The sequence below is a fragment of the Arvicola amphibius genome, chromosome 7 (genome assembly GCF_903992535.2).
Source record: "Arvicola amphibius chromosome 7, mArvAmp1.2, whole genome shotgun sequence".
Lineage (NCBI taxonomy): Eukaryota > Metazoa > Chordata > Mammalia > Rodentia > Cricetidae > Arvicola > Arvicola amphibius.
Window position 1 is genome coordinate 45,203,780 of NC_052053.1, and position 14,928 is coordinate 45,218,707.

Consider the following 14,928-nt stretch of genomic DNA (forward strand, 5'->3'; position numbering starts at 1 on the left):
AAAGGCACTCTCGTGTCCTCCTCGCTCTGTGCACTTTGCTGCTGGTGTGAAAAGGCATTTGAAGATGTTTCGGGCATTTTGTTTGCAACTCCTAAGGTAGTGTTAACCCTATGGTAGGTTATCGGCTAGAAATCCCGAGTTATCAACTGTACATATCTATAGTTTGTAAAGAGAACAAAACAACCCAGACAGATTATTGATGCTCCTTGTTTGGCTTGGAGGCTGTGAGGGAAGATGCCTTTTGGAGGGGGCCGTAGCTCAGAGCATGCACTGTGAGCCTGGACCTGTTGGCACTTCGGTGGGCATCCATTTAGCTTCAGGTTGTCATGTTTTTGTATATAGTGGCATAGCATTCTGCTGACATTCTTAGCTGTGGAAAAAGGGGAGGGGTCCGCTGGCATGAGAGTGTTTGGACTGTTTATTTAGCTAAGTGCTGTAGATTTTCAGCTGTGTTTAAACTGTAGCAAAGCAAAGAACTACTGCATCAACAAAAGTTCAAAAACCCTCTGCACCTAAACGCAACTTGCAACATTCTGTTATTTTTTTGTTTAGAATGCTGAAATGTTTTTGAAGTTAAATAAACAGTATTACATTTAAAAAAAATCTCTTTCCCTTGGCCTGGAGGGGGAGGGAAGGGGGGGTGTGGGTGGAGGGGAGGGGAGGGAAGGGGGAGGAGGAGGGGAGGAGATGGAAATTTTTAAATATAAAAAAAATAAACCATGAAAAAAATAAAAAAATCTCTTTCCTGGGGCTGAAGGTGTAGCTCAGTTGGTAGAATGCTCGCTGAGCATTCATAAGGCCCTCTTTTGAATCCCAAGAACACCATCAGATAGGGCATGGTGGCCACACCTGGCATCTCAGGACTTGGGAGGTGGATCATAACGTCTATCTAAGTCATTTTTGATTATATTCCCAGTTCAAGGCCAGTCTGAAATAATGAGACCTGTGATGATGATGATGAGATAATGGGATAAGGAGGAGGAAGAGGAGGAAGAGGATGAGGAAGAGGAGGAGGAGGAAGAGGAAGAGGAGGAGGAGGAGGAGGTAGGACAACTATCCTGAAAAAGAAGAGTCCGTCTATTCCCCTACACTGAGATGAGGAAGCAAGGCTATGATAGCCCCACGTAGTGGTGATAGGATCAGGTTCAGAGAGAAGAGCGGTCACCTTGTGGCCACAATCTGAACTCTGGCCTGGCCTGAGCAAAGGAAACAAAGAGACCAAAAAGTATCCCACACGCTCCCCTCGCCCAACCCAGTGACAGACGTGCCTGTGCCTGTGCCTGAGTCTTGGGAGCGCAAATTCCAAATCTCTCTCTGACGACATGATGGTGTAAGTCAGGCCCAAGAAAATGAGGAGGATCCTGGGTCCCACTCCTCAGAGCACCCTATAGCCATTGCTCAGCCTAATGAGATATGCATAGTGTGGGAGACACCCACTTCCGGAACAGCCCCAAAGAGTCCACCCATGCTAAGTACTGCTGAGGACTGGGCCATTGGTGAGTGCCTCGGCATGGTGCCCAGCTCCTTTACAGCTGGAGCTCAGACAGCTCTGCAGTGGGACCAGGCTGTTCCAAATGCATGGCAAGTACAGAGCAAAGCCAAAGTCTGCAGCATCCTGACAGTAGGATTTCCCAGCTACTGACAGAGCAGATGCAACAGGAATCTTGCAGATGAGGGTTCACCCTGAGAGCAAATGGCTCCTAGGCTCAGGCACTAGTAGATGGGACAAAGTGGCAGTGACCACTGCAGATCTAACCCACTCATGTTCAGGAGGTGCCAAAAGGTCCCCAAAGACACACCCTGAGATCCTCGTCACCACTGGGAACACAGATAAAACCAAATGAACTATGAAGAAACAGAGGTCAAGATGACACACAATTGCCAGTGGTTACAGAAGGTGTAGGGTGGAGGGTGGCAGTGTTCCCTCTCTCCCCCCGGCCCCAGTATCCCCCCATCTCCTCATCATCTAAAGGACTCCAACTCTACACCTGTCCAGAATAAGCCTCCAAATTTTGCAAGAGTGAGGAACAGAAGGGAAGGCTTTTAGGGGATCACCTCCCTACTATGCAAAGACAAGAGCATCCCTAAAGCCCCTCCAAGTGCAAAGGAAGCTTAGGGCTAGTCCAGCAGGTGAGCAGCAGTCTGGCAGGGCTTAAGAGTCATATAGCTGCACTAGTAATACAGACAGGGAAGGGTGCTGGGAGCCAATCCTAGAGGGGACACCCAGAGCAGGCACAGATAGTGCAGAAGAGGTCAGCTAGCCCCAGTCTCAGGTTTGGCTCAGACGCAGGCAGCACAAGTGTTCAGTCAGAGTTCACACCTGGGAGACAGGACACCTGTGGGAACCCCCAGGAAGCAGAAATAATAGACAAGAGGCCTGGACTCAACATCTGGCATGAAGAGAGGCACTAGGCAAGGTATAGCCAACGATAGCCTGTGGGGTAAATGTGGAGCAGCCCTGCCTGTCATTCCTCCCTATACAGGAAGAACAATGGCACCAGCTATTATAGAAGCCAACTGTGCTCAGTGAAATAAGCTAGACACAAAGGAACAAAAGGCATGTGACTCCATTCACACAAGGGGCCTAGAAGTCAAAGTAGGATAGCAGATGTCAGGGGGTAGGGGAGGAGAGGAGTGTCTCCTGGGGACAGCTTTAATTTTGAAGACAAGAACTGCAAGCGGGGATAGGAGGGCAGCTCAGCGAGTAAAGCATTTGCTGTGCATGTGTAAGAACCAAGAAAAATGTAGAGCTCAATAAAAATCATATATATATATATGTATATATATACACACACACACATACACACACACACACACACACACACACACACACACATATAGATATATACCAGAGTTCAGATCCCCAGAATCTATGTAAATGTCAGATGGAAGAGGTGACCTTCTGTAATCCCAAAGTTGGTCAGCCAAAACAACCAAATCTGCAAACTGTGAGTTCAAGTGAGAGCCCCTGCCTCAATGGATACGGTGGAGCATGAGCAGGAGAAGCAAGAGACCATCAACTTCTGATGTCTGATGTACACATATGCAGATACACAAATGCACATGTGAATACACACATGCAAACGAGCACACACAGGCACACACACCTCACATGCAAAAAAAAAAGTAGGAGTAGAGGAAATGGATAGTAGTGGTGACCACACAGATGGCACTGGACTTCACAGTCACAAACACTGAAACGATGCATTTATCATATGTGTATTTTGCCATTAAAAAAAAAGCTTCTGGGGCTGAAAAGATAACTCAGTGAATATCCATTAAATGTCAGGCCTCATAAACCTAACAACCTGAGTCTGGACCCCAGAATTCACATTAAAACCACACATAGGAGCCGGAGAGATAGCTCAGTCATTAAAAGCACTGGCTGTTCTTTCAGAAGCCCCAGTTCGATTCCCAGCACCTACAAGGCAGCTCACAACTGTCTGTAACTACAGTCCCAGGGGGTCTGATGCTCTCTCTGGCCTCTGCAGGTACTGCACACACGTGGTGCACAGACATACATGCAGACCAAATACCCATAGACACATAAATAAAAACGGAGTGGGGAGTAAAAAATGCAATGGTTGGAGCAAGCAGCATCTGTAATCCAGAGCACCTATGAGAAATGGGAGACAGAGGCAAGAAAATAGCCAGAAGCTTACAGACCAGTTAGCCTGCCTTACACCGCAGCAAAAAAAAAAAAATAGACTGTCTCAAACAAGGAGGGTCAGAGGTTGTCCTCTGATCTCCACATGGCATGCGCACATACACCAGCACATAAATATACACCACACACACCCTGCCCCCCCTCCCACCACACACCCCACAAACTGCTGCACTGAGATGCTGACCCTGTAACTCCCAAGGCGCCAGGCCATATAAAACAAAGTCCTAGGATCCCTATTACTGCCAACACCCAGTCAGGGCTTGGACCCATTTCCCTGCAGCACAAATCCAGGTCACCCCCTAAGCAGTTTCCATAGAAACCACTGCTGAGCAGACAGATCCATCTCAGCTGCAGCTCCTGTTCAGGGACTGCCTTTCCCAGAGTTGGCACCTGTGTGCCACAGCTTTATCACAGGTATGCATAGGTATCAGAGCGATGTAACAGCTGGGTTAGACTCTACCGGTACCTGAATAAGTGGTTTCCTACAAAAGGGACGTCCTCAGGCTGACTTCAAGATACTTGATGTTTAGCCCCAAACCCTGAGTCGGGTGAGAGGACTTCTTGTAAGGAACAATATTAATGGCGCTCACACACTCGCTTTCCCCACCACAATAACAAAAGTGGCACAGCTCCCGATTTAAAAAGTGGGGCCTCGCAGGTCATTAATTATTCTAAGAGGGGACACTGAGCAGCAGCGGCATGCACCATCCACAGGACTCTCTTTGCAGACAATACACAGAGGTCACACTGGTGCTGGATCTCAAGGACGAGGGGTGTCAAACGCAGCAAGAGGTAGGACAAGAAGAGCAAGAGAGAAAGCCCAAGCCCTGAGTTACACAGGCTCTCGGCTCGCTGCTACTATCTGCCCTCAATTTGGAAGGCGGTGCATCCTGGAAGATCACACGGAAAACTACGAAGATGACTGTGAAGCCTGGTAGGGATGCTGCAGGGTCTCAGGTCAAGTCATCTCATGTCACTTCGCTTGAGCTCTTTGTCCAGGAAATTAGAGAAAACAATAGTGCTGTTCTTAGAGAGGCCTAAACAGGCCTGCATGCTCTGAGGAGAACACACATATGCATACACATGTGCGTGCACGCATACACGCGCGCGCACACACACGCGCACACACACACAATGGCTGCTGATGGCACAGAAGCCAGCTTCCAGGCGAGACCTGATGGGGAGGTTACTTTCCCTTTTTTAGAGGCATCCTGAGAAGGTCCCAGCTGCAGGCTGTTACCCATGCACTGAAGAGTGAGGCTTGGGGAGGCAGAACAGCTTCCTGTGAAGCAGAGGTCAGAGACAGCCCCTAGCTGGGATTCACACAGCCTCTGTAATCTGAATACACAAACTATGCCAGCCAGCACCTGCCTCTGCAAATGCTGGGCATGTCACAAACTCTTAGGTTGTCCCTGGGGCATCACGAGTTGCCTGTGTGACATCTCATTATTTCTTCTTTTCTTCTCTGCCCTGTTAAACATAACTGGCTTTCCTGGGTAGGAGCGGTATTAACGTAGTGGTTATTAATATCATTACGATGCTTAGGACTCACTGCCTCCATGCAGAGCTCCAGGTTGACTTGGAAGATTGAGTGTTTCCCATGAATAATGCACGGCCCAAAGTCCGGGGATGCCCCACAGACTATCGCCCCTGAGAAAGGCTTATCAACAACGCTGGGTACAAATCAGGAAGCTGAAGTACCAGGGAACAGTAAGGATGACTTCAAGGGACTGGCACAGGCCTGGCACGCACAGCCTGTGGGCTCGACAGGTGGGTCACACCAGTCTGGTGGGTCCACAGTACACAGGCTGGATAGACCTTGATGCTCTTCCGCCCCCAGACTTCCTGCCTGGTGACAGGAGTGGGCAGGATCAAATGCCATTCTTCCACGGCAGCCCTGATACCAAGCCTGGGTTCCAGGTTTAGCCAGAGTGGCACAACTGCAGCTACCCAGAGGTGGCCCAACAGGAATACTGACCTCACCCCCTGAGCCCATCCTATAAAGGGACTAAGTCACACAGAAGCCAAAGAAAAATAAAAGGAGCCACGCACTCACCTGTACTCTGTGTCTTCTGGGGCAGACTGCCTGTCCCAAGCTGTTCTCACTCACAACGGTAGAGGGAACTGGGGGTAACGAAGAGGAGTTGCTTGGTGTCAACGCTCAGCGACACCAAGGGGGCCAATTAACAGTGTGGGGTACAAGTCAGGAGACTCCAGTACCAGGGAACAATAATGGCGACTTCAAGAGTCTGGTTCAGGCCTGAGCAGGCAGGGTTACACACTGGTATATCCACAGTACACAGGCTAGATCGACCCCAGTTCTCTTCATAGTGAGACTTAATACAAGGCAGCAAGGGGCTTGGGAGGAGGCCAGAGTGCCGGAAGAGATGGGAGGTGAGGGTAAAAGGTGGTGGGGAGAAGACAGGGAAAGGATGAAAGAGAAGGGGAGAGGGGAAGGAGGGGAAGTAGAATGGAGACGAGATGGAGAAGGGGTGGAGGAGAGAGCAGAGGGGAAATTAAGGAAAAATCAAATAGGAGGCAAAGGAGGGACAGAGGAGGAGTGGAGGAAGATGGAGGAAAGATGAAAGAGGGAGAGAAGAGATAGAAGGTGTGGAGGCGGGTGGAGGGGATGGAGGAGGAGTGAGAAAGGATAGAGGAAGAGGAGGAGATGATGGAGCAAGGGATGAAGAGATGGAAAAGGTATAGAAGGGGTGGGGGAAGGGAGGGAAGAGAAGAAAGGGGTAGAGAAGGGGATAAAGGGGACCGGAAGGTACGGGAAAAGATGGAATGGCAGCTTCTCTATTGTATGTGGGGCTGGGATGAAGCTGCCCAGGCCAGACTCCACTGTGGATCTCAAGGCTGGCTAGACACATCTCTGTTTATTTGGAAATATGGTACAGGCTGACATCTGTAAACACACAGGATAGACAACACCGGGTTTCCCAAGGTCGCTCAACAGGCTCTGATGCCTCCTGAACCTCTCCGTTATCCATGTTCTATTTCCAAACCCTTGTCAGCCCAGTCAATGGGAACCAGTGAGTCGCACTGGGTGCTCATGCCGACTCACCAATAACATATGGGCAGACGTGTACCTCTGAGGGGAACAGGCATCCTTACAGAACAGGGCTGCAGGAGGAAGAGGGTGGGAGAGCAGAGGCGCTCCGTGCCCACAGCTGGAGAGAGGCCAAGAGCAGATATTCTCTCAGTCCCCGGGAGAAGCCAGCTAGGACAAGTTGCCCAGCTTCCATAACACCGAGAAAAGCCTGGTTCGCAGTTCTTTGTCACAGTCAGAAATCTCACCTGCTGTTACCCAGTACTGGGGCCACCAAATAGCCCAGAGCCCCATGCATGACACTGGGCTTGCCGCTCAGACTCCACCCCCTCCTTCAAGGCATCTCACCCTGGCTGGCTCTCTCAACACAACTCCAGGAGGCCACAGTCAGACCTGCCGGGGCTAGGAACCTAAAACTGGGCACTTAGCCCTCGAAAAGAGATATGGAAGCAACCATCTGGTGTCACACAGCCGGCCACATACCTGTGAGCCAGAGAGCCTTGGTCCACCAACACCCACCCTTAGTAGAGACAGGGGACCTCACACACCAGTCTTTCCAGATTCTCTCAACTGCATCCAAGGTAGCTCGGGGGAAGCAGAGTCCAGCATACATAGGTCGCTGGGGACCCGCTTTTGAAAAGAAAACTAAGGATAGTGAGCAACAAGCCACAATGTCCCTCAGGGTCTGACCTTACTGTGTGGACACCCCTAAAAATCTCTCAAAGGGATACAAAGAGTTGGAATGACCCCAAGTCCGAAAGTGGCAGAAAGAGCCAGGAAACATTTCATGTGCTGTAAATGAAAATGATGATTTTATATATGGACATGCCATTTCTCTAATGTGTTTCTCAATAAATTAACAAAGTCCCAGGCAAACATCTGACCACCAGGCCTATCTCTAAGAACTCAGGTCAGCCCCAAAACTGAAAACCCCTTTATCGGGGAGAACCAGCTGGCGTGGGATACGCACCATGGGCCAGTTCTGCACCCTGCTTTACAGAGACTGAACGGTGCTCAGGCTGTACCACGGTGCCCACTGTTGAGCTTCCAGAAGAAGGACTCCAGTCAGGCTGTACTGCGAACAGCTACGATCCTTGGGGGCACCCCCTGAGAGAGCAGAAGGGCAGGTGCATCCTCTAGATGCTTTGGAAGCATAAAAAGGCTGAGAACAATCACAAATCTTTCCTCTCTAAATCTCGTTGCATCTCCTACACCAATAAAAGCAACGATCAATGCCTCAATTTTCCAAGTTCATGTCCTCGGGGGGCCTATGAAATTCAAAGCAGGAAGCACCAAGAATCACTCCCCATCGACTCCCACAGAACTCGATTAGCGCCCACACCACAAGCAGCAGACGCTCAGGAAAGTGATGGGAACACACACCGCACTGCACCACAGAGTTGCCTTCCCAGGATTCAGGCTTCCCCACACAGCAGGCCGTCCACTCCGCACTCCGCACCTGCCTGCTCTGTTCTTCCCTGGCTCCCTGAGACCTGGCTTCGGTTGTGGCAACAATGAGCAAACCCCAGGTATATGCCAGGCACAGCCCTATCCCTGGGATCAGCGTGAAACTCTCATGGGGCTTCCTGCAGGGGGAACAAGGTCACTGCCACTTCCAGGGAAGGGTACAGAAGGTTCTTTCAGTCAGGCACACAGGGTTTAAGACCACAAGGCCACTGGATACCAGGTCTTGCCTGGGTTCCATCTTCCCTCCACTCTGTAGCCCTTGTTAGTGAAGTTGCAGCATTCACCACTGGGAAAAAATGAATGAATAAATGAATGAATGACTCAGAGGCATAGCTCTTAAGAGTCCAAATACAGAGGGTGCAGAGAGACCTCTCTCTTCTCAGGCTTCCAGAAATCTCAACTCTGACAGAATGCTGTTTCTACCTCAGCGTGGCGTGACTGGGTCGGACAGGGTGTAAAACCATGGTAACACAGCAAATGCTCTACTACATAGTATTCTAGAAACGAGAAGTGGGGGGACAGGTGGCGGCCACACAGACGGGAGGCTCCTCTCGGTGACAGGGCTCTGAAAAAGCTGCTATTTGCAACTTCAGCCACTAAGTCCTGAGCCTAAGTCACAGGGCCTAGGGCACTGTGGGGATCCCCACCTCCGCAGACTCCACCACAACAGGCAGACCTCGGGAGCCGCAGAACGGAGACCCTCGACTACCATTCATAAGCAAGAACAGGGCCACTTAATTCCACCCCCAAGTCCTATCATGGCTGCCCAAGGATGTCTGGCTGGTCTCCTGAGCTTTGAACAAGACCCCAAAGTCCCTGGGGTGGAAATCTAGTCTTCAAGGCATCCATGATGGAAATGAATGACCTTTTCAGGGAGTCCAGCCTTTCCTGCCTTTCCCTCCCACATTTGCCAGGCAACACCATCCACCAGAGGTACAACACAGGCTGCCACAACCATAAACGCCCCAGCCTCGGCTCACAGACACCTTCAATCCCACAGCTGTGTCAACAGAAAAGAGAATGAGAGACCTACCTACTCTCCTACACTTGCTTCACGACAGCCAACACAGAATCGGTGGGAAGAGACACCACCCAGAGCCAGTGCCCACCCGGCACAACAGGGAAAAACCATATATGCGCGCGCGCACACACACACACACACACACACGTGTGCACACACACACACACACACACGTGTGCACACACACAGTGCAGAAATGCAAATCCGGGGGCTAGGATGCTCTGTGGTTAGGATCTTGTACTGCCCTCAAGGATTAGGATTCTGTTCCCAGCACCATGTTGAGCACTGGCAACTGAACATAACTCTAACTCCAGAGGATCCTGTACCCTTTTCAGACTTGTGGTCTGTACACACATGCACACACACACACACACACACACACACAATTTTAACTTTTTAAAAAATGGCATAAAAGACCCTGATTCAGAAAAAAAAAGGACATAAAAGTAAATCCAGCAGTCTGGCGGTGGCAGTGGTGGCACACACCTTTGAGTCCAGCACACAGGAGGCAGAGGCAGGCAGATCTTTGTGAGTTTGAGATCAGTCTGGTCTACAGAGGGAGTTCCAGAACAGTCAGAGCTGTTACAAAGAGAAACCCTGCCTCCAAAAACAAAACAAAAAATTCCCAGGCCAGCCACTCCAAGCCTGTCCCCTCTGAGAGCAGCCACCTTCCCTGTGGCAGATGAATATCTGCTGTATATTCTGGCCGTACACGCCAGTGGCCAGCCATCACTGCTACGAATTTTGAGATCTGAGCCATGCCAAAGGGCTCAGCATACTGTAGTCTTGCCTGCTGCCCTTGGTGGCCTGGGAAGAAGGATCCACCCAGCAGGTGCAGCAAAGTCAGGAATCAGCTGTTTCTCTAGCGCTCACACTAGGCACACCCACACTGGAGAGCTACTCTGAGCTGATTTAGGGAGCTGGAAGGCCTTGCCAGAATCAAACCTGATTTACAGACCCCGGAGGGGAAGCTGGCATTTCCCAGACCCCAGCATTGTCCCTATAAATCACTTTGCTCTCCACTCAGTGGACACAATGGCTTTGTAAATAAATGCCAGGGCGGATGAGCTGGGAACAGTCAGGCTAAAACAAAGAGAACAGTAGTCGTCAGGTGGCAGCAAAGGCTCCGACTGGCACATCGGGTCTGGGGGACAAAAAATGGCCCACACCAACCACAGAGAGAGCTTGAAACGCAGAAGGTAGACAGGGAGGAAGGGAGCTAGCGCCCATAAACCATCATGATAGCAGGGAGAGCATCCCCAAAATAGAAGGCTCAGGCCTGAGTCAAGCCAAGCTGAAGCCCCCAGGCAAGGCAAGCGTTCATCCTGTCCTTGCCAGTGGGAGCTCAGGACCACTCACTGCTTGACCTATGCAGACCTCATGGATGGTAATCTCGTACTCCGTCCAGACCCACCGTGTCCACCCAACCCATCCTAGCCCTTCACAGCACCATCTGATATTGGAAGATGTATATTAGTCCTTAGTGGAACACCTGAGAACAGGAAGCTTCTACTCTGGGTGCCCACAGTCCCCAGCCTCTCTCCTGCCTCAGTAGGGTGCATTCGATGGATGTATAGTCTAACCAAATGCTGGGGCTCAGAAATCCAGAAAGAGGAGACTCAAGATTGACCCCATTTCCAGTCCACAGCCTCTGGAGCCTGGTGATCAGAATTACGAAGCTTTCTGAAAGGGACCTGATATGTGGGGGGGGGGGGGAAGCTCACCTTTGCAAGAAATTCTTCTCTGGGGAGTTAAACAACACCCACCCCCTTTTTATAAGGTCCTAATGACAATGCAAAGTAAGAGTCCACCAAACAGAACTCAATGGAACCTTACAAAGCATAGGTGGCCCCAAAGCAGCCACACCGGGAAGTCTTCACCTAGCAAAACAAAGCAGAATTTCCTAAGCCTCCTCCAGCCTACGCACTCTAGCACCTCCAACCCTAGGCCATGCGCACAAATGGCTGGAAGGGGAGGCTGGAACCTCAGATGGGGGTCCAGTGACCCTCCTGGCCCCCTCATTCCATGAGGGATGTTGGCAGTCTACACCCAACGGCGACAAACACTTCCAAGGATGTGGTTGAGCCGATGAAGACGGCAGCTGTTTGGCCCAGAGAATCATTCTCCAGTACCATCTTTGATGAGGGATGGCGGGAAACAGAACATGCCTCGGAGAGCACAGACTGACTAGGGCATAAACGAACTGAACCATCCATCAACTGGGGATGAGGGCGCGGGAGCCTGGGGTGCAGAAAGTTCGGCCCCAAGCTGTTTTTACCTTTTCACATCAGCTGCCAGGACGCACATAAGAAACTGTGGCTGAGCACAGCACCGAGCGCCTCTGGTCCATGATGCGGGTTTATCTCTTCCTTTAATTGCCATCTTCTGGTCACGGGTGGCTGTCACTGGCATGACACCTGTGCTGTGGTATGCTGCCCTCAGAGCATAATGCCTGTTACCTCCCACCTCCATCAGGGCAGCCGTAACCATCCATAAGAGACATTCATTGGGGATGCTGGAATTCCCTCTATGAGAGGTTGGGAGGGCCATCAAGCCTTCACCTGAGATTCCAGCCACTTCCCCCTGCACCTCCCTCCCAGCTGCTTGTATTGATGCCCTATCTCATGTGGTCTCAGGAGGTGCTAGAGTCTGGAAGGTTGACTGGAAAGAGGGCTCCATCTATATAGCTGTAGGCAAACTGTCATCCATATCGGCATAAAAGCTTTCTAATGAAGCCGCTTTTGAGATACCCACAGTAAGTAGACCCTTACTCGTGCTCTCTAAGTAAGCACAATAAACTCACTGGCTACCCAGACTCCAACCTGAGTGGACCCTTTCCTTTGGTCTATAGTTGACGCCCGATTTGGGTGAACAAACACTTGATTTATAATTCAGAGCCTAGCTTCTAGATTTCAGAAACAAATCCTCCCACCAGGTAAGAGAAGGAATGTGGAAATGATGAGGGCACAGGCAGTGTGATCAGCGCCAAAGGTCAGCTCAGAAGAAATTTGCTTTCCACTGCCAGACTGCAACATTTGGCCCCCAAATAGCATCATGCAGAGAATGGATCTGTCAAGCTCGTGCTGAGCCCACTTGACAAACTGGCTCCTGGGTATGTACAGCAGGGCACCAGAACCACACCGGGCATTTAGGCATCATCTGTCCTAAATGAGTTCCGGGGTTGCTCATGAGGCTGGTCCTGCTGACTGTGAGAGGCTCCGTTCTTCCATGTCCTCTTCTGCAGGAACTGAGACTAAATGATTTGGTATCAGCCTGCCGCCACAGTAACACCGGAGTCCACACACAAGCACTGCCTTAATGTGGGGCCTCAGTGTACCCGAGTGTACTCAGTCTGTTCTTTGGCTCGGAGCCAGGATCCTTGAAGGTTAGTGGGGTCAGAGGGCATGCCCATGGCCCAAGCCATGCCTGCACTGCCTTCCTTCCAGCTGGAGTTGCCTAAGGTAAGCTGGGCAAAAAGAAGCGCTCGCAAGCGTACAGGCTTGAAGATGCACCCGGCCCACTCCACTATCATGACTCTGAAGTGCCAAACACATACCAACTTAAATTTCCTGAGCTCACTACCAGGAATGGACTTAGAGGTTTACCCAACTTCCCCCAGTCCTCTGCCCCAGGGACCCGGCTGGTGGCCTCTCACTCCCACTGTCCCCGCCATCATTATAGTCACACTGAAACTCTATCAGGGCTGTAAGAAGCCAGGTGACACTGACCTGGCCAATAAAGAGGAAGGCTCTTCTGCTTCCCTCCTGCCCCAACCTACCCTAGCGCCTAGAATAAAGGGGTGATGGTTGGGGTTCTTGTAGACATTTTAACCATGTTTCCAGGGGTGGGAGTCAGTGCTGAAGAGGAAGAACCAAAGATAGGAGGCCTCTGCTCTCTGACGAGACCTGCCCCAGACTGGTAATAAAAGAGAAAATCATTAATTAGCCCCGTGGATTTTGACTGCTGTGTTACAACAGTGAAGCCACCAGAAGTTCAGGTTCTCCACCCGAAGCCTGTGCTGGGGCTCCCCCACTGGACCTGCACAGACCCCACTTTCCAGGCAGGGGTCAGGGTTTACGGAGTCACCCTGCCCAAAATCACACAGCTAGACAGTGGAGGCGAGCAGCGGGCTCCGGCATGTCTGATGAGCGAGCCTTCGGGAGTACACGATGTAGTGCCCCTGTCACTACGGTTGCGGGCAAGTCAAGAGAGTTCGTGTGTCTGTGTGTCTCCAGACCACTGCAGAGAGAATGATCAGGAGCGAGGCTGTAGCAGGGAGAACCATGGTCACCTGTCCAGGCTAAGCCCTTGGCAAGGTCAAATAGGCCAGTGATAGACAGGCTGGACACAGACCTTCCCTGGAACACAAACTGCTCTACGACATCCGCAAGGTTTTGTGAGGTTTGTTTTGAGGTAGAATCTCACTATGTAGATCAGGCTAGCCTTGAACTCACAGATAATCCACTAGTCTCGTCCTTCCAAATGCTGGGATTAAAGACATGCAATCACTACATCCTGGCTTTTTTAAAAGTATTACTTACTTTTTTTAAGATTTACTTTTATTTAACTATGTATGTCTGTGTGTTTGTCTATGTCTGAGTAAAGATACATGCACACGTGAGTGCAGTTGTCCAGAGTCCAACAGAGCACATCAAATTCCCCTGGGAGCTGGAGTTACACATGATTGTGTGTGGAATATTCCTTACACTGTATGAATATATGTCACTGTGATTGGTTTAATAAAGAGGCTGACTGACCAATAGCTGAACAGGATAAAGTTAGGCGGGGGGGAGAGTCAACCTGAGAATGATGGTAGGAAGAGAGCGGAGTCAGAGGAGTTGCCAGCCAAGATGGGACAGAGGTAAAAGCTTATGTGTCAGAATGTAGATTAATCGAAATGGAATTAATTTAAGTTGTAAGAGCTAGTTTGTAATAAGCCCTGAGCTATCAGTGAGCATTTATAAGCCTCTGTGTCCGTTATTCTGGGAAATGGAGTGCGGGACAGGAAACATCCAACTACAATTGTGAGCCACCCGGCTTTGGTGCTGGGAGCCAAACTTATTTTTATTTTATTTTATGTCTATGTATTTGCGTGAAGTATGCCAACATTTGTCTCTAGACAACCTTCCTAAGTGCCCCTTGACCGAAGATATGGATAAGGGAAATGAATGTGGTACATTTACAACAATGGAAGTACTACACAGCCTGATAATTGAACTTCAATCCCCAGACCCCCACAATAGAAGGAGAGAAAACCCCACTTAATTGACCCTCTACATGTATGTTCTCTCCTCTCTCTCTCTCTCTCTCCTCTCTCTCTCTCCTCTCTCTATCTCTCTCTCTCATACACACACACTAATTATAGTGACAGCAATAATAATAAGTCTTGATTACACAAGCTGAAGCCAAAGAGATGGTTCAGCAGTTCAGAACACCTGCTACTCTTGCAGAGGACATGGGGTCAGTTCCCAGAATCTACATGGTGGCTCACAACTGGATGTAACTTTAGTTCCAGAGGATCCAATGCTCCTCCTCTGGCCTCTGTGAGCACCCTCCATGGTTGCCAGTGGCACGTGTACACACTCCGACACAAACACACAAAACTCCATGGTTGCAGCACACATGTACGTACTCCAGCACAACACACAAAACTCCAGGGTTGCAGAGCACAATGTACACACTCCGGCACAAACACACAAAACTCCAGGGTTGCAGAGCACA

At 50.3% G+C, this 14,928-nt stretch overlaps 1 protein-coding gene across 3 annotated transcripts in view; it reads right to left on the reverse strand.

Moving 5' to 3' along the window:
- Vav2 (vav guanine nucleotide exchange factor 2) overlaps window positions 1-14,928 on the reverse strand; it is a 177,924-nt gene that overhangs the window by 100,679 nt on the left and 62,317 nt on the right. The window lies entirely within an intron of this gene.